The sequence below is a fragment of the Myodes glareolus genome, chromosome 27 (assembly GCF_982192425.1).
Source record: "Myodes glareolus chromosome 27, mMyoGla1.1, whole genome shotgun sequence".
In the NCBI taxonomy this organism is placed as follows: domain Eukaryota; kingdom Metazoa; phylum Chordata; class Mammalia; order Rodentia; family Cricetidae; genus Myodes; species Myodes glareolus.
Genome location: NC_142052.1, coordinates 13,506,088 through 13,528,044, shown reverse-complemented (window position 1 = coordinate 13,528,044; position 21,957 = coordinate 13,506,088). Strand labels below are relative to the sequence as shown.

General features: G+C 38.8%; 1 non-coding gene across 1 annotated transcript; it reads left to right on the top strand.

The window, feature by feature from the left end:
* Positions 1 to 1,870: 1,870 nt before the first annotated feature.
* Positions 1,871 to 1,977, top strand: LOC148117594 (U6 spliceosomal RNA). Its single transcript, XR_015736884.1, has one exon. It is a non-coding gene; the product is annotated as a U6 spliceosomal RNA (small nuclear RNA).
* The last annotated feature ends 19,980 nt before the right edge of the window (positions 1,978 to 21,957 follow it).

Genomic DNA, 21,957 nt, shown 5'->3' with positions numbered 1-21,957 from the left:
CTCCGTTGATAGTGAATGATAGCTTGGCTGGGTAAAGTAGTCTGGGCTTGCATCCATGGTCTCTTAGTTTCTGCAGTACCTCTATCCAGGACCTTCTGGCTTTCATGGTTTCCATAGAAAAGTCTGGGGTAAGTCTGATAGGTTTACCTTTATAAGTTACTTGACCTTTTTCCTTTGCAGCTCTTAATATTCTTTCTTTAATCTGTATATGTGTATATCTATATATATCTTTGTACATGTGAAAGTTATGTTCACAGAGGCCAGAAGTAATTGGATCCCCTGGAGCTGGAGATACAGGCAGTTGTAAATGTGACCTGGAAACTCAGAATTGAATTTGGGTCATTTGGAAGACTTGAGCCATCCCTCCAGCATGACGCTCTTCACTTTTATTGAAATCAGAGCCTAGTCTGTGGAGTAACTTTGTTGTCTATTTTTCCATTCTCATCCTTTCACAGGGAAACTATAACCAAGTGCTCTCAATGACTCTCATCTCCCATTTGCCCTAAACTTTCTCAAGGTTTTGCCCTCTCTACTTTGCTTACAGTGTGTCTTTTAAATTCACAGTGCTCTCCAAGTTTATTGGAAATGCACAAAGATTTCAGGCCTCAATCTAAATTCTGTCTTTCATTCTTGTTTTACATAATACTATATTTTCCACTTCTTTCTCAGCTTCCCTCCTGTCCAGCCTTTGAAAACTGAAGTAACCCTGAACTCTTGGTTTGATCTCTATTATATTGCTCCTCTAAAAGGTGTTTTATATCATGTTACCCAGTTGGTTTGCTTGAACTACAATGAATTAGATAATGAGTTCCAAACATCTGTCCTCAGGTGGAACTCCCCTGATCTCCAAATTCATAATCCAAAGTGTCACCTGAATGACGAATGGGCATCTTAAATTAAATATGTCTAAAACAGAACTTTTTGATTTAGCCCACTGCATGATTTTCCATCAATCTTCCTCATCCTGGTAAAAACACCATCACTCACTCCCATGCTAAAGCCAAAAGAACCTGTGTTCGCTCTCAATGCCTTCTTATGTTTCCCTGCAGCATATCACACACACACACACACACACACACACACACACACACACAGACGCACGCACGCACACACACGGACACACATGGACACCATTAAACTATGTCATGTCTACTAATATGCTATTATCTGCTAGTTAAGTTGTACACATTATCAATATTATCATCCTGGTCTGAAATAGCCTCATCACTCCCTAGGAATTCCACAGAAATATCAAAAATAAATAAGTGAACTTAATGAAGATAAAATTTCTTCATGATGACATTCAAACAAAGCATTTGAAAGTTGATGTTAAATAACGTCAGCCTGGACTAAAACTTTTCTGTTAGTTTTCCAGGACGCACGGGAAGTCCAGATCTTCTCTATGATCTGTGTATCAGCAGCAGTCTCCCAGCTACATCCCTTTGTTTTAGCTATGTTTCCTCCTCGTGTTTCCATCCCTGGGTATTGGGATTCACCGTTCCTCACAAAGATCTTCTTTAGATCATCTCCCTGTTAGGAATCAGCGCAACAGAAAAGAAAACAGGAAGCTTTCACACCTTACTTTACAATAGTGCATTATTGCTTTGGACCAGAGATACATATGCTCATACCACACCAGACTCGAGAGAAGTCTCTGGAGTCTGCTCTAAACTTGGGGCAGTGGCCTTGAGTCTTTGTTCAACAGGAGCTTTTACCTTCTGAACCAGCTCTCTCTCCCTCATATCCTGTTTGTGTTATTCAGACATAGTTCCTTTGTAGGACTTTTCACATTGGAAACTGCTCCTTTTCCAAGACTATTCTGTATTATTTTCCCTTCTATCCTCAACCACATTCTTAGAAGTATAAAATTGTGCTCGCTTCGGCAGCACATATACTAAAATTGGAACGATACAGAGAAGATTAGCATGGCCCCTGCGCAAGGATGACACGCAAATTCGTGAAGCGTTCCATATTTTTTAGACCGCAGGCAGGGAGTCTTCTGACCAGCGAGGGGCTCTGATCCTGTGGAGGGGTAAGTGTGTTATCCACCATACAAGTCCGGTTAGGGAACACACAATATTCCCGCCATCCTTATCTCCCTGGCTGCTCCAAAGGGGCAGCTTCCCCCAGCTAATCCCTCTCTCCTGCTACGCCATCCCAGCTTTCGGCCTCAAACCCCTCCCGTCCTCTCTCCCTTTTTCGGGGCTTAAATTCCTCCATCTCAGCCGGGGTGGGCACCGCGGGTCGGAACAGGTGGTGAGTGCAAAGGGAAGGAAGTCCCTTTGTTCTAATAGCCTGCCTGCAGCAAGCTAAGACTGCAGGCAAAGTGATTCCTGGATAGCAAGGGACACTAATCCAATAGAAGACCCAGCGGAGGGAAGAGCCATTGGAGAGCATCTGAAGGAAGAGATGGGCAGGCGCCAAGGCAAAAATTCCTCCAACAATCTGAAAAACAACATGAAAACACCAGATCCCAGTGATCTTACGACAGAAGGACTTGAACGCCATATTCCGGAAGAAGTGGAAAACAGTGTCATTATGAAAGCAATAGAGTCTCTTAAACAGGGTATGAATAACTCACTTAAAGAAATAGAAGACAAATATAAGAAAAAGATGGAAGAAATGAGTAAAGAAATGGAAGACAAATATAACAAAAAGGTTGAAGAAATGAGTAAATTCGTAAATGATACCCTGGGAAACCAAGAAAAAGCAATCAAACAGGTAATGGAATCAGTTCAAGAATTGAAAACTGAAATGGAGGCAGTGAGGAAAACACAATCTGAGGGCTGGCTGGATATGGAAAATCTAGGTAAACGAACGGAGACTACAGAATCACCTTAACCAATAGAATACAAGAGATAGAAGAACGAATCTCAGATTATGAAGACACCATAGAGAAAATAAACGCCCTGACCAAAGAAAACAGCAAATCCAACAAATTCTCATCACAAAACATTCAGGAAATATGGGACATAATAAAAAAACCAAATCTAAGAATAATAGGAGTAGAAGAAGGAGAAGAATTGCAGATCAAAGGTCCAGAAGATATATTCAACAAAATTATAGAAGAAAACTTTCCCATCCTAAAGAGGGATATTCCTATGAAGGTGCAAGAAGCATACAGAACACCGAATAGATTGGATCAGAAAAAAAACATCCCCTCGCCATATAATAATCAAAACACAAAGCAGTCAGATTAAAGAAAGGATATTAAGAGCTGCAAAGGAAAAAGGTCAAGTAACCTATAAAGGTAAACCTATCAGACTTACACCAGACTTCTCTATAGAAACCATGAAAGCCAGAAGGTCCTGGATAGAGGTACTGCAGAAATTAAGGGACCATGGATGCAAGCCCAGACTACTTTACCCAGCCAAGCTTTCGTTCACTATCAACGGAGAAAACAAAATATTCCAGGATAAAAACAAATTTAAACAATACGTAACTACTAATCCAGCCTTACAGAGAATACTAGAAGGAAAATTACATCCCAAGGAATCCAACATTGTCAACACTGACTACAATAATTCAGACATCTAGCGACCCTTCACTAGCAAAATTCAAAGAAGGAAAACACATACACTCTATTACCCCCCCAAAAAAAATGACTGGAGTCAACAACCAATGGTCATTAATATCTCTTAATATCAATGGACTCAATTCACCTATAAAGAGGCACAGACTTAGAGATTGGATACGAAAACAGGATCCAACATTCTGCTGTTTACAAGAAACACACCTCAACCACAAAGACAGACACCTACTCAGAGTAAAGGGTTGGGAAAAGGTTTGCCAAGCAAATGGACCTAAGAAAGAAGAGGGTGTGGCCATTCTAATATCTAACAAAATCGACTTCAAACTAAAATCAATCAGAAGAGATGGAGATGGACATTTCATACTCATAACAGGAACAACTCATCAGGAAGAAGTCTCAATCCTGAATATCTATGCCCCTAATGTAAAAGCACCCACATATGTAAAAGAAACTCTTCTAGAACTCAAGGCAGTCATCAAACCATACACGCTAATAGTAGGAGACTTCAACACTCCTCTCTCACCAATGGACAGGTCAATCAGACAGAAACCAAACAGAGAATTAAGAGATTTATTGGAGGTATTGAATCAAATGGACTTAACAAACATCTATAGAACACTCCACCCAAATAGGAAAGAATATACCTTCTTCTCTACAGTTCATGGAACCTTCTCGAAGATTGACCACATACTCGGTAACAAAGCAATCTCCCACAGATACAAAAAAATATTAGTAACCATCTGTGTCTTGTCAGATCACCATGGATTAAAATTAGAATTCAACAACAATGCTACCCCCAGGAAGTCAACAAACTCATGGAAGTTGAACAGTCAACTAATAAATCACCCCTGGGTCAGGGACGAAATTAAGAAAGAAATTAAAGTCTTCCTTGAATTTAATGAAAACAAAGACACAACATACTCATACCTATGGGACACTATGAAAGCAGTGCTAAGAGGAAAGTTCATAGCAATAGGTGCCCAACTAAAGAAAACGGAGAAAGCACACATTGGAGATCTAACAGCACACTTGAAAGCTCTAGAAAAAAAAGAAGCTGATTCACCCAGGAGGAGTAGAAGACTGGAAATAATCAAACTGAGGGCTGAAATCAACAAAATAGAAACAGAGAAAACAATCCAAAGAATCAATGAATCAAAAAGCTGGTTCTTGGAGAAAATCAACAAGATTGACAAACCCCTATCCAAACTAATCAAACGGCAGAGAGAGAACTTGCAAATTAATAGGATCAGAAATGAAAAGGGGGATATAACCACAGACACAGAGGAAATTCAGAGAATCATTAGATCTTACTACGAAAGTTTATATGCCACAAAGTTGGAAAATATAAAAGAAATGGACATTTTTTTAAGATAAGTACCATATACCAAAGTTGAACCAAGAACAGTTGAACAACCTAAATAGACCTGTTAATCGTGAAGAATTAGAAGCTGTTATCAGAAATCTCCCTGCCAAAAAAAGCCCAGGACCAGATGGTTTCAATGCAGAATTCTACCAGAACTTCCAGGAAGAGCTATTTCCTATACTCCTTAATGTATTCCATAATATAGAAACAGAAGAGTCATTGCCAAACTCCTTTTATGAAGCTACAGTTACCCTGATACCAAAACCACATAAAGACACAACCAAGAAAGAGAATTACAGGCCAATCTCACTCATGAACATCGACGCGAAAATTCTCAATAAAATCCTGGCAAAACGAATCCAGGAACACATTAGAAAAATTATTCATTATGATCAAGTAGGCTTCATCCCAGAGATGAAGGGCTGGTTCAACATACGCAAATCTATCAATGTAATCCATCATATAAATAAACTGAAAGAAAAAAACCATATGATCATTTCATTGGATGCTGAAAAAGCATTTGACAAAATTCAACACCCATTTATGATAAAGGTGTTGGAGAGACTGGGGATACAAGGATCATTCCTAAATATAATAAAAGCAATATACAACAAGCCGACAGCTAACATCAAATTGAATGGAGAGAAACTCAAAGCCTTTCCACTAAAATCAGGAACACGACAAGGCTGTCCACTCTCTCCATACCTCTTCAATATAGTGCTTGAAGTTCTAGCAGTAGCAATAAGATAACATAAGGAGATCAAGGGGATTCGAATTGGAAAGGATGAAGTTAAACTTTTGTTATTTGCTGACGATATGATAGTGTACATAAGTGACCCCAAAAACTCTACCAAAGAACTCCTACAGCTGATAAACACCTTTAGTAACGTGGCAGGATACAAGATCAACTCCAAAAAATCAGTGGCCCTCCTATACACAAAGGATAAAGAAGCAGAGAGGGAAATCAGAGAAACATCACCTTTCACTATAGCCACAAATAGCATAAAATATCTTGGGGTTACTCTAACCAAGGAAGTGAAAGACCTATTTGACAAGAACTTTAAGTCTTTGAGGAAAGAAATTGAGGAGGATACCAGAAAATGGAAAGATCTCCCTTGTTCTTGGATTGGGAGAATCAACATAGTAAAAATGGCAGTTCTACCAAAAGCAATCTATAGATTCAATGCAATCCCCATCAAAATCCCATCAAACTTCTTCACAGACCTTGAGAGAACAATAATCAAGTTTATATGGCAAAACAAAAAACCCAGGATAGCCAAAACAATCTTATACAATAAAGGAACTTCAGGAGGCATTACCATCCCTGACTTCAAACTCTATTACAGAGCTACAGTATTGAAAACAGCTTGGTATTGGCATAAGAACAGAGTAATCGACCTTTGGAATCGAATAGAAGACCCGGATATTAACCCACAAACCTATGAGCACCTAATTTTTGACAAGGGAGCTAAAGGTATACAATGGAAGAAGTAAAGCATCTTTAACAAATGGTGCTGGCATAACTGGATGTCAACCTGTAGAAGGATGAAAGTAGATCCATACCTATCATCATGCACAAAACTCAGGTCCAAATGGATTAAAGACATCAACATTACTCCGTCCACTTTGAACCTGATAGAAGAGAAAGTGGGAAGTAGTCTACAAGATATAGGCACAGGAGGCCTCTTCCTAAGCAGGACCCCAGTAGCACAGACAATAAGAGAAACAATGAATAAATGGGATCTACTGAAACTGAGAAGCTTCTGTAAAGGAAAGGACACTGTCAGTAAGACAAAAAGGCTGCCTTCTGACTGGGAGAAGATCTTCACCAACCCCTCATCAGACAAAGGTCTGATCTCCAAAATATACAAAGAACTCAAGAAACTAGGCACTAAAACTCTAATTAACCCAATTAAAAAATGGGGTACTGAACTTGACAGAGAATTCACAACAGATGAATTTCGAATGGCCAGAAGACACTTAAGGTCATGCTCAACCTCCTTAGCGATCAGGGAAATGCAAATCAAAACCACTTTGAGATACCATCTTACACCTGTCAGAATAGGTAAAGTCAAAAACACCAATGATAGCCGAGGCTGGAGAGGATGTGGGGTGAGGGGAACACTCATCCATTGTTGGTGGGAATGCAAACTTGTGCAGCCACTGCGGAAATCATTGTGGCGGTTTCTCAGGAAACTGGGAGTCAACCTCCCTCAGGACCCAGCAATTCCACTCTTGGGAATATACCCTAGAGATTCCCTAGCATACTACAAAAGCATTTGTTCAACTATGTTCATAGCAGCACTATTTGTAATAGCCAGAACCTGGAAACAGCCTAGGTGCCCCTCAATAGAAGAATGGTTAAAAAAGGTGTGGAACATGTACACATTAGAGTTTTACTCAGCGGTAAAAAATAATGACATCTTGAATTTTGCATGCAAATGGATGGACATAGAAAATGCTTTACTGAGTGAGGTAAGCCAGACCCAAAAAGAGGAACACGGTATGTATTCACTCATAAGTGGATTCTAACCATAATTTAAAGGTCTTTGAGCCTATTATTCGTGATCCTAGAGAAGCTAAATAAGAAGACGAACCTGATGAAGATTATTTAGCTATCCGCCAGGAGTTAGGAAATAGTCAAGAGTCCCAGGTAACCTTGAGTGCATGAGGGGGTGGGTGGGAGGGTTGTTGGAAGGGGAGAGGGTTAGAGAGAAGGGAGTAGGGGAGGAATGGAGAAAGCTCGGTTGACCGGGATGGGAGGAAGGGAGGAAGGATGAATATGCATCAGGGAAGAATATATTTCAACTAAGGGAGTCATTTTAGGGTTTATAGGAAACTTGATTATATATGGGATTCCAGGTCCAAGGAGAGATCCCCAGATTGTTCTCTGGACAGAGGAGAGGGTGCCTGAACCGGTCTTGGCCCATAACCATACTGATGAATATTTTGCTTATCACCATAGATCCTTCATTTGGCGATGGATGGCGATACAGATGGAGACCCACATTGGAGCACCGGACTGAGCCCCCCAAGGTCCAAATGAGGAGCAGAAGGACGAAGAAAATGACGAAGGACTGCGAGGGATGCTATCACCCACTGATACAAGGGGTAGGATCTAATGAGAGTTTACCAAGGGCAGTTGGACTGCGACTGAACGAGCACGTGATCCAACCAAATTCTCTGAATGTGGCCGGATTCTCTGAATGTGGCTGGCCCGGAGTCTTTCTGAGAAGCCATTGACAATGACACTGGGACTAGTTTCCTCTGCATATACTGGATTTTTGGGATCCAGTCTGTTTGGATACTCACCTTCCTGGTCCTGGAGGGAGGGGGGACGAACTTGAACTTCCCACAGGGCTTGAAACCCTGACTGCCCTTAGGGACAAAGAGGGAGGAGGAGAGGGAGGGGAGTGGGAGGGTGTTGGGAAGAGGGGCGTAAATGGCAACTTTTATAATTTAATAAAATTACTTTTAAAAAAAAGAAGTATAAAATTTGCAGAATTAAGTTATATGCATGTTGGGTACTATTATGGATTTTAATAAAAATTAGTGGGGTGAAATTTATGAATTCTTCTACAATATAAAAATCCAGAAAAATGGTCTATAGGTAGCTCCTACTGCCATTTGTTTTAATAGGCAGGCAGTAATACTTTCAAATGTTTTAAAACTTTGCTTTTGGAAAGCATAATCAGCTATTTCTTTTTTATTTTCACTTTCCTTTAAAATAAGATAATTTTAAGAGGAATCAAGCTTGAAACATAGTAACTCTGTTTGGCAAGACAGCAACCAAAGTCTAAAGTACATGGTATTATTTTCAAATATAAAAGATATTAAAGAATAGATGTGGCAATTTCAACCTAGAATTCTGATGTTTTGCATCCTCTTAATGAAAGCATTATTTTTATTAAGAAGTGTGGTACTTACATATGAATATTTTACTTTCAAAGAGAAAGAAATTTTAATGATTTGTACTTTATATTTTTTTACCTCACAATACTTCTTTTTCATCAAAACATTTTAACTAGCTTCCTTTGCTACCACTAATATACAAATTGAACTTAAAAATGAGATTTTGTGATCATTTAAAACATATACTCTTATTCTAACACCATTGTAGCTTTAATGTAACCAGTTAGAGGGATAATCTGAAGAAAATGCAGGTAATTTGGCATAGTCTCAGTTGTTGAAGAAACAATGTAATGTGCAAATATTGAAGAAAAGTCAAGGGTAAGGAAAGGATTAAAAAAAGGAAGCATATATATATATCTAGATAAGGGAAATTTCAACACAGGAAATCACACTGACCCTTAATAGTAAAGATAGAAACTAACATACAATATTTGTGCTAATTAAATGGTTCAGTGGTAAACTGCTTGTGTAGCTTACAGGAGGCACTGAATTTGATCCTTAGGAGTAGATACATGGAAACATACACACACACACACACACACACACACACACACACAAACACACGTGTGCGCATTGCTCTAAAAAATGCAATTTTGAATCTGGCTGAGAGATTTACTAGTGAAAAAAATAGTGAACAGTAATACTCTTCATGGTTAAATGAGTGTATGTGTGCTGTATACATACACTCACTACACAGTACAAACACAAAATAAGGTTTTATAATCTGTCTTGAGATAACCTGGGTAATAACCCAGAGCCTGTTCACATCCACAAAGCTCAGCCTACACTATTCACAAAGAAAAATATTATTACCTGTTCGATTTTCTGATGATTTAAAATACATAGACATTGGTTAAATCAAACTGTAAAGCAAGGGAGACAGAATTGCAAGAATTATCAAAATAATTTGAGAATTTATTGGTAGTAGGGTGCCAACTACCATTGAGTTTACAACCATTGAAGGAGCAGCATTAGGCTACTCATGCATCTCAACATGAGTCATCTAGAGTTCAGCGTAGAGCACACACTTCCAGCTGCATCCTAGAAACTGTTATAAAGGCTGAACAATCTCTATTTGAGACTATCCATCTTACATCTTTTACTGTTGAGTGGCTTTAGCTGAAGCTATGTGGTCAAATTTGTTTGTGATTACTTCGCATAGCGTGAGAGTGATTGCATTAAAAGAATAAAACGCTTTTCTAGCTAAAATCTGGCAGTTGTAATTACAAAGAACTTGTACTTCACCTTATTGCCCTTACTAATCAGTAAGTGCAAGAACTGCTTCTCCAACCCTATCAATATTCAAGGGAAAAAGGATCCCGTTGGTGTAATCATGTTCTATGTCAACTTTTCCTGCTTTTTCATTTCTATGTTGCTCTGACTATAGTTATTATTAAATTTTTGGGGGTTTCCAATTGAACAACATTAAATTTCATTCAATCCTGGCTTTCTCCAGTGAAAACACATTTTTTTTAATGTCAAACAGCTCATATATATATATATATATATATATATATACATATATATACATACATATATATACCTGTGTAATACCTTTATGACCTATCCATATATATATTATATATTATATATATGTGTGTGTGTGTATACATAGATGTAAACATATTATATGTGTGTTGTGTTTACATATACCTATTTAATATATATTTAAATAAGAATGTTAATTATTTTACCTTCCACTTTTTTTAATTTATTAGATTTTAAAAAAATACCAACCTAAGTTCCCACTCCCTTCCCCACTCTCACTCCTCCACACACCCTCCCACCCCACCCCATCCAGTCCTCAGAGAGAGTAAGGCACATTGCTCTGTGAAGGTCCAAGGTCATCCCTGCTATATCCAGAATGAGCAAGGTATACATCCAAAGATAATAGGTTTCAAAAGGTCAGCACAAGCAGTAAGGACAAATTCCAGAGCCACTGCCAGTGATTCCACAGTCTGCCCCAATCATACGACTGTCAACCACATTCAGAGGGACCAGTTTGGTCCCATGCTTGTTTCCTCCCAGTCCAGCTGGAGTTTGTGACCTCCCATTAGCCCAGGTAGACTGTTTCAGTGGGCAAACCCATAATGGTCTTGACCTCTTTGCTCATATTCTCATTCCTCCCACTCTTCAATTGGACTTTGGCAGCTCAGTCCAGTGCTCCGATACGGGTCCCTGTCTCTGTTTCCGTCAATTGCTGGATAAAGGTTCTACGGTGATATTTAAGATATTCATCAGTCTGACTACAGGGCAAGTCAAAATCAGGACCCCTCTCCTCTATTGCTTAGGGTCTTAGCTGGAGTCAGTCTTGTGGATTTCTGGGAATTTCTCTAGAGCACGGTTTCTGCTAACCCTATAATGGCTCCCTCAATCAAAACATCTCTTTCTTTGTTCTCATCTCTTTCCTTCACCTCCTAAAATTTTTACCTATTATTGTTGCTTATAGTATCTGATACTGATGCTTACAATTCAAATATTTTTCACTTACTATGATAATTTTATTGAATCAGTTCCTATTACTGTTACAGTTTACACATAAAAAATATTCTGGATAACTAAGAGCTTGAATAACTTTCCCCAAGCGGAAAACAACTAGCTAAATGTTCCAGAGTTCAAATCTAGGCATCCTGTCTGCATGTTGAAGCTTCTTTAGAGTGACTGTATCAGGAGATTTAGATAATCTTATGGACAGGAACTAAAGAGAGATGGTTAATGGGAGAAACAGGTTATGCAGTTTTTTAATTAGGAAAATTTTGAAATTACAAAGAAGAGGTAGTATCAGTAGAGATGTAAGAAGTGAAAGATATTAATTATCAGATCATGGTGACTGACTAGTGACAACATTGTTGTCACAGCCTTCATGATGAAATAATAGTGAGATAGCAAATAATTGGCAACATTTCTATTAGGAGGGAAAAGGTTCAAATTTGACTTCACTTGGCTGTCAGAACCATTAAACACTTTAATTAATGCCCTTTAAGAATAATAGGCTGATTCAGATCCTTGGGGCTCTACTTCTCTAAGTTTGATTATATCCTTGAAAACAGTATCTAAGATAGTCACTGCTACCTAGGTTGTGGTGAACTAAAGTTAAAGACACACACACACACACAATGAATGGCAAGACATTTTTCAGCTGTCACTGTTAGTATGCAGTAGATGCTGTTAGAATGCGAGAACTTACAATCAATGCGTCATTGTCAACATGACATGCTTGATCTCCATTAGTTTGCATTTTAATGTGAAGAACTCACATTACAGATTCTATTATATGTATTGAACTGTGATGAAGTAATAAATTAAATACTAAGCCATGATCAAATATTTGGTTGCAGGGTGTCATTCTTGTTATGTTCCTTAGTTACTTTGAAATTTCATTTCAATCTCCATATGTGATAATCTCCCCAGCCAGTGCTTCTCCACTGATACAAATATTAGAAGTTAATTTATTTTTACCTTAACATAATTAGGCAGATATATTGAGAAAAGTATTTCTGGTTCTTAGCAATCATAGTATCATTTTTTTGTTTTTTGTTTTGTTTTTTAAGTAAATTTTATTAAATTATAAAAGTTTCCATTTCCGCCCCTCTTCCCAACACCCTCCCACTCCCCCCACTCCCTCTTCTCCTCCCTCTTCGTCCCTTAGGGCAGTCAGGGTTTCCTGCCCTGTGGGAAGTTCCAGTTCCTTCCCCCTCCCTCCAGGTCCAGGAAGGTGAGTGTCCAAACAGACTGGATCCCCAAAATCCAGTATATGCAGAGGAAACACGTCCCAGTATCATAGTCAATGGCTTTTCAGAAAGACTTCAGGCCAGCCACAGTCAGAGAATCCGGCCAAATTCTGAGAATCTGGTTAGATCACCTCCTCGTTCAGTCCCAGTCCAACTGGCCTTGGTAAACTCTCATTAGATCCGTTCCCTTGTATCAGTGGGTGATAGCATCCCTCGCAGTCCTGATTTCGTTTTTCATGTTCTTCCTCCTTCTGCTCTTCATTTGGACCTCGGGGGGCTCAGTCCGACGCTCCAATGTGGGTCTCCGACTGTATCGCCGTCCTTCGCCAGATGAAGGATCTATGGTGATAAGCAAAATATACATCAGTATGGTTATGGGCCACGGTCGATTCAGGCACCCTCTCCTCTGTCCAGAGAACAATCTGGGGGATCTCTCCTTGGACTTGGGATCCCATATATAATCAAGTCTCCTGTAAACCCTAAATTGACTCCCTTAGTTGAAATATATTCTTCCCTGATCCCATATTCATCCTTCCTCCCCCCCCCATCCCAGGCCACCGAGCTTTCCCCGTTCCTCCCCTACTCCCTTCTCTCTAACCCTCTCCCCTTCCATCAACCCTCCCACCCCCCCATGCACCCGAGGTTACCTGGGACTCTTGTCTATTTCCTACCTCCTGGTGGATAGCTAAATAATCTTCATCAGGTTCATCTTCTTATTTATCTTCTCTAGGATCACGAATAATAGGCTCAAAGACCTTTAATTATGGTTAGAATCCACTTATGAGTGAATACATACCGTGTTCCTCTTTTTGGGTCTGGCTTACCTCACTCAGTAAAGCGTTTTCTATTTCCATCCATTTGCATGCAAAATTCAAGATGTCATTGTTTTTTACCGCTGAGTAAAACTCTGAAGTGTATATGTTCCACAGCTTTTTTAACCATTCTTCTATTGAGGGGCTCCTAGGCTGTTACCAGGTTCTGGCTATTACAAATAGTGCTGCTATGAACATAGTAGAACAAATGCTTTTGTAGTATGTTAGGGAATCTTTAGGGTATATTCCCAAGAGTGGAATTGCTGGGTCCTGAGGGAGGTTGACTCCCAGTTTCCTGAGAAACCGCCACACTGATTTCCACAGTGGCTGCACGAGTTTGCATTCCCACCAACAATGGATGAGTGTTCCCCTCACCCCACATCCTCTCCAGCCTCGGCTATCATTGGTGTTTTTGACTTTACCTATTCTGACAGGTGTAAGATGGTATCTCAAAGTGGTTTTGATTTGCATTTCCCTGATCGCTAAGGAGGTTGAGCATGACCTTAAGTGTCTTCTGGCCATTCGAAATTCATCTGTTGTGAATTCTCTGTCAAGTTCAGTACCCCATTTTTTAATTGGGTTAATTAGAGTTTTAGTGCCTAGTTTCTTGAGTTCTTTGTATATTTTGGAGATCAGACCTTTGTCTGATGAGGGGTTGGTGAAGATCTTCTCCCAGTCAGAAGGCAGCCTTTTTGTCCTACTGACAGTGTCCTTTGCTTTACAGAAGCTTCTCAGTTTCAGTAGATCCCATTTATTCATTGTTTCTCTTATTGTCTGTGCTACTGGGGTCCTACTTAGGAAGAGGCCTCCTGTGCCTATATCTTGTAGACTACTTCCCACTTTCTCTTCTATCAGGTTCAAAGTGGACGGATTAATGTTGATGTCTTTAATCCATTTGGACTCGATTTTTGTGCATGGTGATAGATATGGATCTACTTTCATTTTTTTACAGGTTGACATCCAGTTATGCCAGCACCATTTGTTAAAGATGCTTTCCTTCTTCCATTGTATACCTTTAGCTCCCTTGTCGAAAATTAGGTGTTCATAAGTTTGTGGGTTAATATCTGTGTCTTCTATTCGATTCCATAGGTCGACTTCTCTGTTCCTATGCCAATACCACGCTGTTTTCAATACTGTAGCTCTATAATAGAGTTTGAAGTCAGGGATGGTAATGCCTCCAGAAGTTCTTTTATTGTATAAGATTGTTTTGGCTATCCTGGGTTTTTTGTTTTGCCATATAAACTTGATTATTGTTCTCTCAAGGTCTGTGAAGAAGTTTGATGGGATTTTGATGGGAATTGCATTGAATCTATAGATTGGTTTTGGTAGAATTGCCATTTTTACTATGTTGATTCTCTCAATCCAAGAGCAGGGGAGGTCTTTCCATTTTCTGGTATCCTCCTCAATTTCTTTCTTCAAAGACTTAAAGTTCTTGTCAAATAGGTCTTTCACTTCCTTGGTTAGAGTAACCCCAAGATATTTTATGCTATTTGTGGCTATCATGAAAGGTGATGCTTCTCTGATTTCCCTCTCTGCTTCTTTATCCTTTGTGTATAGGAGGGCCACTGATTTTTTGGAGTTGATCTTGTATCCTGCCACCTTACTAAAGGTGCTTATCAGCTGTAGGAGTTCTTTGGTAGAGTTTTTGGGGTAACTTATGTAAACTATCATATCGTCAGCAAATAACGAAAGTTTAACTTCATCCTTTCCAATACGAATCCCCTTGATCCCCTTATGTTGTCTTATTGCTATTGCTAGAACTTCAAGCACTATATTGAAGAGGTATGGAGAGAGTGGACAGCCTTGTCGCGTTTCTGATTTTAGTGGAAAGGCTTTGAGTTTCTCTCCATTCAGTTTGATGTTAGCTGTCGGCTTGCTGTATATTGCTTTTATTATATTTAGGTATGATCTTTGTATCCCCAGTCTCTCCAACACCTTTATCATAAATGGGTGTTGAATTTTGTCAAATGCTTTTTCAGCATCTAGTGAGATGATCATATGGTTTTTTTTCTTTCAGTTTATTTATATGATGGATTACATTGATAGATTTGCGTATGTTGAACCAGCCCTTCATCTCTGGAATGAAGCCAACTTGATCATATTGGGTAATTTTTCTAATGTGCTCTTGGATTCGGTTTGCCAGTATTTTATTGAGAATTTTCGCGTCGATGTTCATGAGTGAGATTGGCCTGTAATTCTCTTTCTTGGTTGTGTCTTTGTGTGGTTTTGGTATTAGGGTAACTGTAGCTTCATAAAAGGAGTTAGGCAATGACTTTTCTGTTTCTATATTGTGGAATACGTTAAGGAGTATAGGTATTAGCTCTTCCTGGAAGTTCTGGTAGAATTCTGCATTGAAACCATCTGGTCCTGGGCTTTTGTTGGTAGGGAGATTTTTGATAACAGCTTCTAATTCTTTGCGACTAACAGGTCTATTCAGATTGTTCACCTGTTCTTGATTAAACTTGGTATATGGTACTTATCTAAAAAAATGTCCATTTCTTTTACATTTTCCAACTTTGTGGCATATAAACTTTCATAGTAAGATCTAATGATTCTCTGAATTTCCTCTGTGTCTGTGGTTATGTCCCCCTTTTCATTTCTGATCTTATTAATTTGCATGTTCTCTCTCTGCCGTTTGATTAATTTGGATAGGGGTTTGTCAATCTTGTTGATTTTCTCCAAGAACCAGCTTTTTGATTCATTGATTCTTTGGATTGTTTTCTGTGTTTCTGTTTTGTTGATTTCAGCCCTCAGTTTGATTATTTCCAGTCTTCTAGACCTCCTGGGTGAATCAGCTTCTTTTTTTTCTAGATCTTTCAAGTGTGCTGTTAAGTCTCCAATGTGTGCTTTCTCCGCTTTCTTTAATTGGGCACTTAGTGCTATGAACTTTCCTCTTAGCACTGCTTTCATCGTGTCCCATAGGTTTGAGTATGTTGTGTCTCTGTTTTCATTAAATTCAAGGAATAGTTTAATTTCTTTCTTTATTTCTTCCTTGACCCAGGGGTGATTTAGTAGTTGACTGTTCAGTTTCCATGAGTTTGTTGCCTTCCTGGGGGGAGCATTGTTGTTGAATTCTAATTTTAGTCCATGGTGATCTGACAAGACACAGGTAGTTACTAATATTTTTTTTGTATCTGTGGAAGTTTGCTTTGTTACCGAGTATGTGGTCAATTTTCGAGAAGGTTCCATGAGCTGCAGAGAAAAAGGTATATTCTTTCCTATTTGGGTGGAGTGTTCTATAGATGTCTGTTAAGTCCATTTGATTCAATACCTCCAATAGATCTCTCAATTCTCTGTTTGGTTTCTGTCTGATTGACCTGTCCATTGGTGAGAGAGGAGTGTTGAAGTCTCCTACTATTAGTGTGTGTGGTTTGATGACCGCCTTGAGTTCTAGAAGAGTTTCTTTTACATATGTGGGTGCCTTTATATTAGGAGCATAGATATTCAGGATTGAGACTTCCTCCTGATGAATTGTTCCAGTTATGAGTATGAAATGTCCATCTCCATTTCTTCTGATTGATTTTAGTTTGAAGTCGATTTTGTTAGATATTAGAATGACCACACCCACTTGTTTCTTAGGTCCATTTGCTTGGAAAACCTTTTCCCAACCCTTTACTCTGAGTAGGTGTCTGTCTTTGTGGTTGTGGTGTGTTTCTTGTAAACAGCAGAATGTTGGATCCTGTTTTCGTATCCAATCTCTAAGTCTGTGCCTCTTTATAGGTGAATTGAGTCCATTGATATTAAGTGATATTAATGACCAGTGGTTGTTGACTCCGGTCATTTTTTTTTTTTTAGGTAGTAGAGTGTATGTGTTTTTCTTCTTTGATATGTGCTTGTGAATGGTCGCTAGATGTTCGAGTTATTGTAGGCCGTGTTGGGAATGTTGGATTCCTTCGGTAGTGATTTTCCTTCTAATATTCTCTGTAAGGCTGGATTAGTAGCTACGTATTGTTTAAATTTGTTTTTATCCTGGAATATTTTGTTTTCTCCGTTGATAGTGAACAATAGCTTGGCTGGGTATAGTTGTCTGGGTTTGCATCCATGGTCTCTTAGTTTCTGCAGTACCTCTATCCAGGACCTTCTGGCTTTCATGGTTTCCATAGAGAAATACGGTGTAAGCCTGATAAGTTTACCTTTATAAGTTACTTGACCTTTTTCCTTTGCAGCTCTTAAAATTTTTTCTTTAATATTTATGTTTTGTGTTTTGATTATTATATGGCGAGGGGATGTTTTTTTCTGATCCAGTCTATTCGGTGTTCTGTATGCTTCTTGAACCTTCATGGGAATATCGTTGTTTAGGTTGGGAAAGTTTTCTTCTATAATTTTGTTGAATATATTTTCTGGGCCTTTGATCTGCAGTTCTTCTCCTTCTTCAATCCCTATTATTCTTAGATTTGGTTTTTTTATTGTGTCCCAGATTTCCTGAATGTTTTGTGAAGAGAATTTGTTGGATTTGCCGTTTTCTTTGACCAGAGCATTTATTTTCTCTATGGTATCTTCAGATTCCGAGATTCGTTCTTCTATCTCTTGTATTCTATTGGTTATGCTTGATTCTGTAGTCTCCGTTCGTTTACCTATGTTTTCCATATCCAGCCGGTTCTCCGTTTGTGTTTTCTTCATTGCCTCCATTTCAGTTTTCAATTCTTGCACTGTTTCCTTTCTTGTTTGATTGTTTTTTCTTGGTTTCTCAGGGTCTCATTCACGGATTTACTTATTTCTTCAAACTTTTTGTTATATTTCTCATCAATTTCTATACTCATTTCTTCAAACTTTTTGTTATATTTCTCATCCAATTCTTTAAGGGAGTTATTCATATCCTGTTTAAGGGACTCTATTGCTTTCATAATGGCACTTTTTTCCACTTCTTCTGGGTTAAGGTGTTCAAGCCCTTCTGTTGTAGGGTCCTTGGGATCTGGTGTTTTCATGTTGTTTTTCAGATTGTTGGATGAGGTCTTGCCTTGGCGTCTGCCCATCTCTTACTTCAAATGTTCTCTATTGGAACTTCTGTTACCGGGTCAGGTTCCCTTCTTGGGCAGGGACTTCACTGACAGAATGCCCACCTTTCCTCAGGCAGGCTATTGAAGCACAGGCACTCCCTCTTTCCTGGATGCGCTTACAATGCAGGCTCAGCTTGCAAGGCAGCTGAGCTGGGGAAAATTTTATGGCCCCAGGGGGAAGGGAGAAATATAGGAATTCGTACCTGGATGGGAGCTGGGATGGCAGGCGGGAGGGGGTAGCCAGCACTGCAGGGCGACCTGGGCGTCTATGGGGTCAGGGAACACCCAAGCTCCTCCTCACCGGGACCCTGCCACGGCCCGAAGGAAACTCACCCCACCGATGGTCCTCTGCTGGAAGTCAGGGCCCCCCACCGATGGTCCTCTGCTAGAAGTCAGGGCCCCTGCTGGATGGGAGCCAGGATGCCATAGTATCATTTTTTTGTCAAACTTATTCATCTATGGAAATTTAAGTTCTTAAGTATTTATCAGTACCTTTCATTTTTCTCAAAGTTAGATAAAATGCATTTCCTTTAAGCAATCATATTATTCTAAAACCAAAATTCTTTAAAAATAATTTCAATATTTTACTGTAAAAATCATAGATTCATAAGTGTAGTAATTAACTTATATTCAAATATATCACAACATCATATATTTGAAAAATAAGGATCAAAAAGTTATTTAAGAAACTGAGATGATAAGTATGTGAAGCAAATTTTATTAAACCTTGTAATCCTAACTGCAGTGCTTCATAATTTAGGATTTTAGATAATTACCTGATCATGCAATATTTTAGTTTCATTACATTCAAAGTAAATATGATAATAGCCTTAAACTTCTTTTAAGTTATGTAAGTTAGAACATATAAACCATGTAGAGTGGTGTTTGGCACATAATGAGTGTTTCTAATGGTTATTGTTTTCATTTTATTATGGGATACAGATTTGGAGGGCAATACGCATTGTTGAAAATAGACACAGGGGAATACAAAAATAGTGAAGATTTTTTAAAGCAAATTAGGAAAAGGCATATTAATGCATTTCTTAAAAAACCATCTGTTGCTATATCATGAGTAGTTTCTGGGGTTTGTGGGCAGGGATTGCCGTGACTACATGCACTGGGGCAAGGAAGCAGTCTGGGATGAAACATGACAACTGAACATGATTTAGGGAGATTTTCTAAAGCTGCTTTAGATTATCCAAGAGTACAGAGAGTCCCAAAGTTGACTAGACTCTAGCTCTCATTGTGAGCTGCAGAGAGTAAACAGAGAAATGAGGGGATAAAAATGCACAGAGGCTGGCAAAACACAGCAGAGGAAAATCAGAAAATCAGTCGAGGATCCAGGTGAGCTTTAGCATGAGATAAAAGAAACAAGAGATAAGCTCCTGGGCATCAGCAACTCTGTTTAAAAACAACCTGAAGAAAGAAAAACATTCACAATATATACTGTCTAACAAGTACGGAGTTTATAAGGCAGACTCTGCAAGATGAAGAAAGATTACTTAGGGATTATGGGGTATGACTAAAACCAAGTGATTAGAAAAAAGCCACAGAAGGAAGAAGCAAAGGGGCAGTGTTCTTAAATTAAAACTTTTAAATTTATATCTGAGGAAACTATTTCAAAAGTAATTCATTTCACTAAAATTGTTCATCATTATTTTATAGTTTATAGAAATCTTAAAGTAAAATTGTACTAACGAAGTCTTCACAAATGTAACACCTCGAAATCCGTGGGAACAGGAGCAGATCCAGACCAAGGACCTTTGCAGAAGCAGGACTGGGCCAACAACCTAGGCCAGAGCAGGCCTGAGACGATGAGCTCCACAGTGGCTGGAGTGGATCCAGACCAGGGACATTTGTGGAGACAGGACTGAGCCAGCCACCTGGGCAGAGCAGTCCTGTGAACTCCACAGAAACAGCGACCTGTTCACTACAGACGATAAATGAATTGAGAAAGATATCAGAGAAATACCACTCTTCACAATTGTCAAAAATAGCATAGAATATCTCAGAGTAAGTCTAACTTCCAAACAAGTGGAAGACTTGTATAATAAGAACTTTAAATCTTTGAGGAAAGAAATTGGAGAAGCAACCAGAAAGTGGAAATATCTCCCATGCTCTTGAGCAGGCAGAATTAACACAATAAAAATGGCAATCTTACCAAAAGAAATCTACAGATTCAATGCAATGCCCATCAAAATCCCAGCAAATTCTTCACAGACCTTGAAAGAATGATACTCAATTTCATATGGAAAAGAAAAAAAAAACACGGAATAGCCAAAACAATTCTGTACATTAAAAGAACATCTGAAGGCATCATAATCCCTGACTTCAAACTCTACTGCAGAGCTACAGTACTGAAAACAGCCTGATATCAGCATTAAAACAGACAGGAGGACTAATGCAACCGAATCGAAGACCCAGATATTAATCCACACACCTTTGAACACCTGATTTTTGACAAGGAAGCAAAAACTATCAAATGGAAAAAAGAAAGCATATTTAACAAGTGGTGCTGGCATAACTGGATATCAACATGTAGAAGAATGAAAATAGATCCATATCTATTACCATGCATAAATCTCAAGTCCAAATGGATCAAAGACCTCAACATTAAGCCAGCCACACTAAAACTCAAAGAAGAGAAAGTAGGAAGTACACTTGAAGGCATTGGCACAGGAGATCACTTCCAAAGTAAAATTTCAGTAGTACAGATGCTGAAAGAAACAATTAATAAATGGGACTTCCTGAAACTGAAAAGTTTCTGTAAAGCAAAAGACACAGTCAATAAGACAAAACAACAGCCTACAGAATGAGAAAAGATCTTCACCAACTCCACATCAGACAGAAGTCTGATCTCCAAAATACACAAAGAACTCACAAAATTGGTCATCAAAAGAACAAATAATCCAATAAAAATAGATTGCAGACCTAAAAAGAGAACTCTCAACAGAGGAATCTAAAATGGCTGAAAGACACTTAAAGAAATGCTAAACATCCTTAGTCATCAGGGAAATGCAACATTTCATCTTACACCTATAAGAATGGTCTAAATCAAAAATACTGATGATGTCATATGCTGGAGAGATTGTGGGGTAAAGGAACAATCCTGCATTGCTGGTGGGATTGCAAGCTGGTACAGCCCCTTTGGATATCTGTATGGTGATTTCTCAGAAAATTAGGAAACAACCTTCTTCAAGACCCAGCAATCCCACTTTTGAGTATATATCCAAAGGATGCTCAACTGTGCCAAAAGGACATGTGCTCAGTTATGTTCATAGCAGCATTGTTTGTCATAACTAGAACCTGAAAAAAACCTAAACGCCCCTGAATGGAAGAAAGGATAAAGAAAATGTGGCATATTTACACAGTGGAGTATTACACAGCAGAAAAAATAACATCTTGAAATTTGCAGACAAATGGATGGAGTTAGATAACACCATATTGAGTTGAGGTAATCTAGACCCAGAAAGACAATTATCATATGTACTCAGTCATAAGTGACTTTTAAACATGAGGCAAAGAAAACCAGCCTATGAATCACAATCCCAGAGAAGCTAGAAAACAATGAGGACCCTTAGAGAGACATACATGGATCTATTCTCCATGG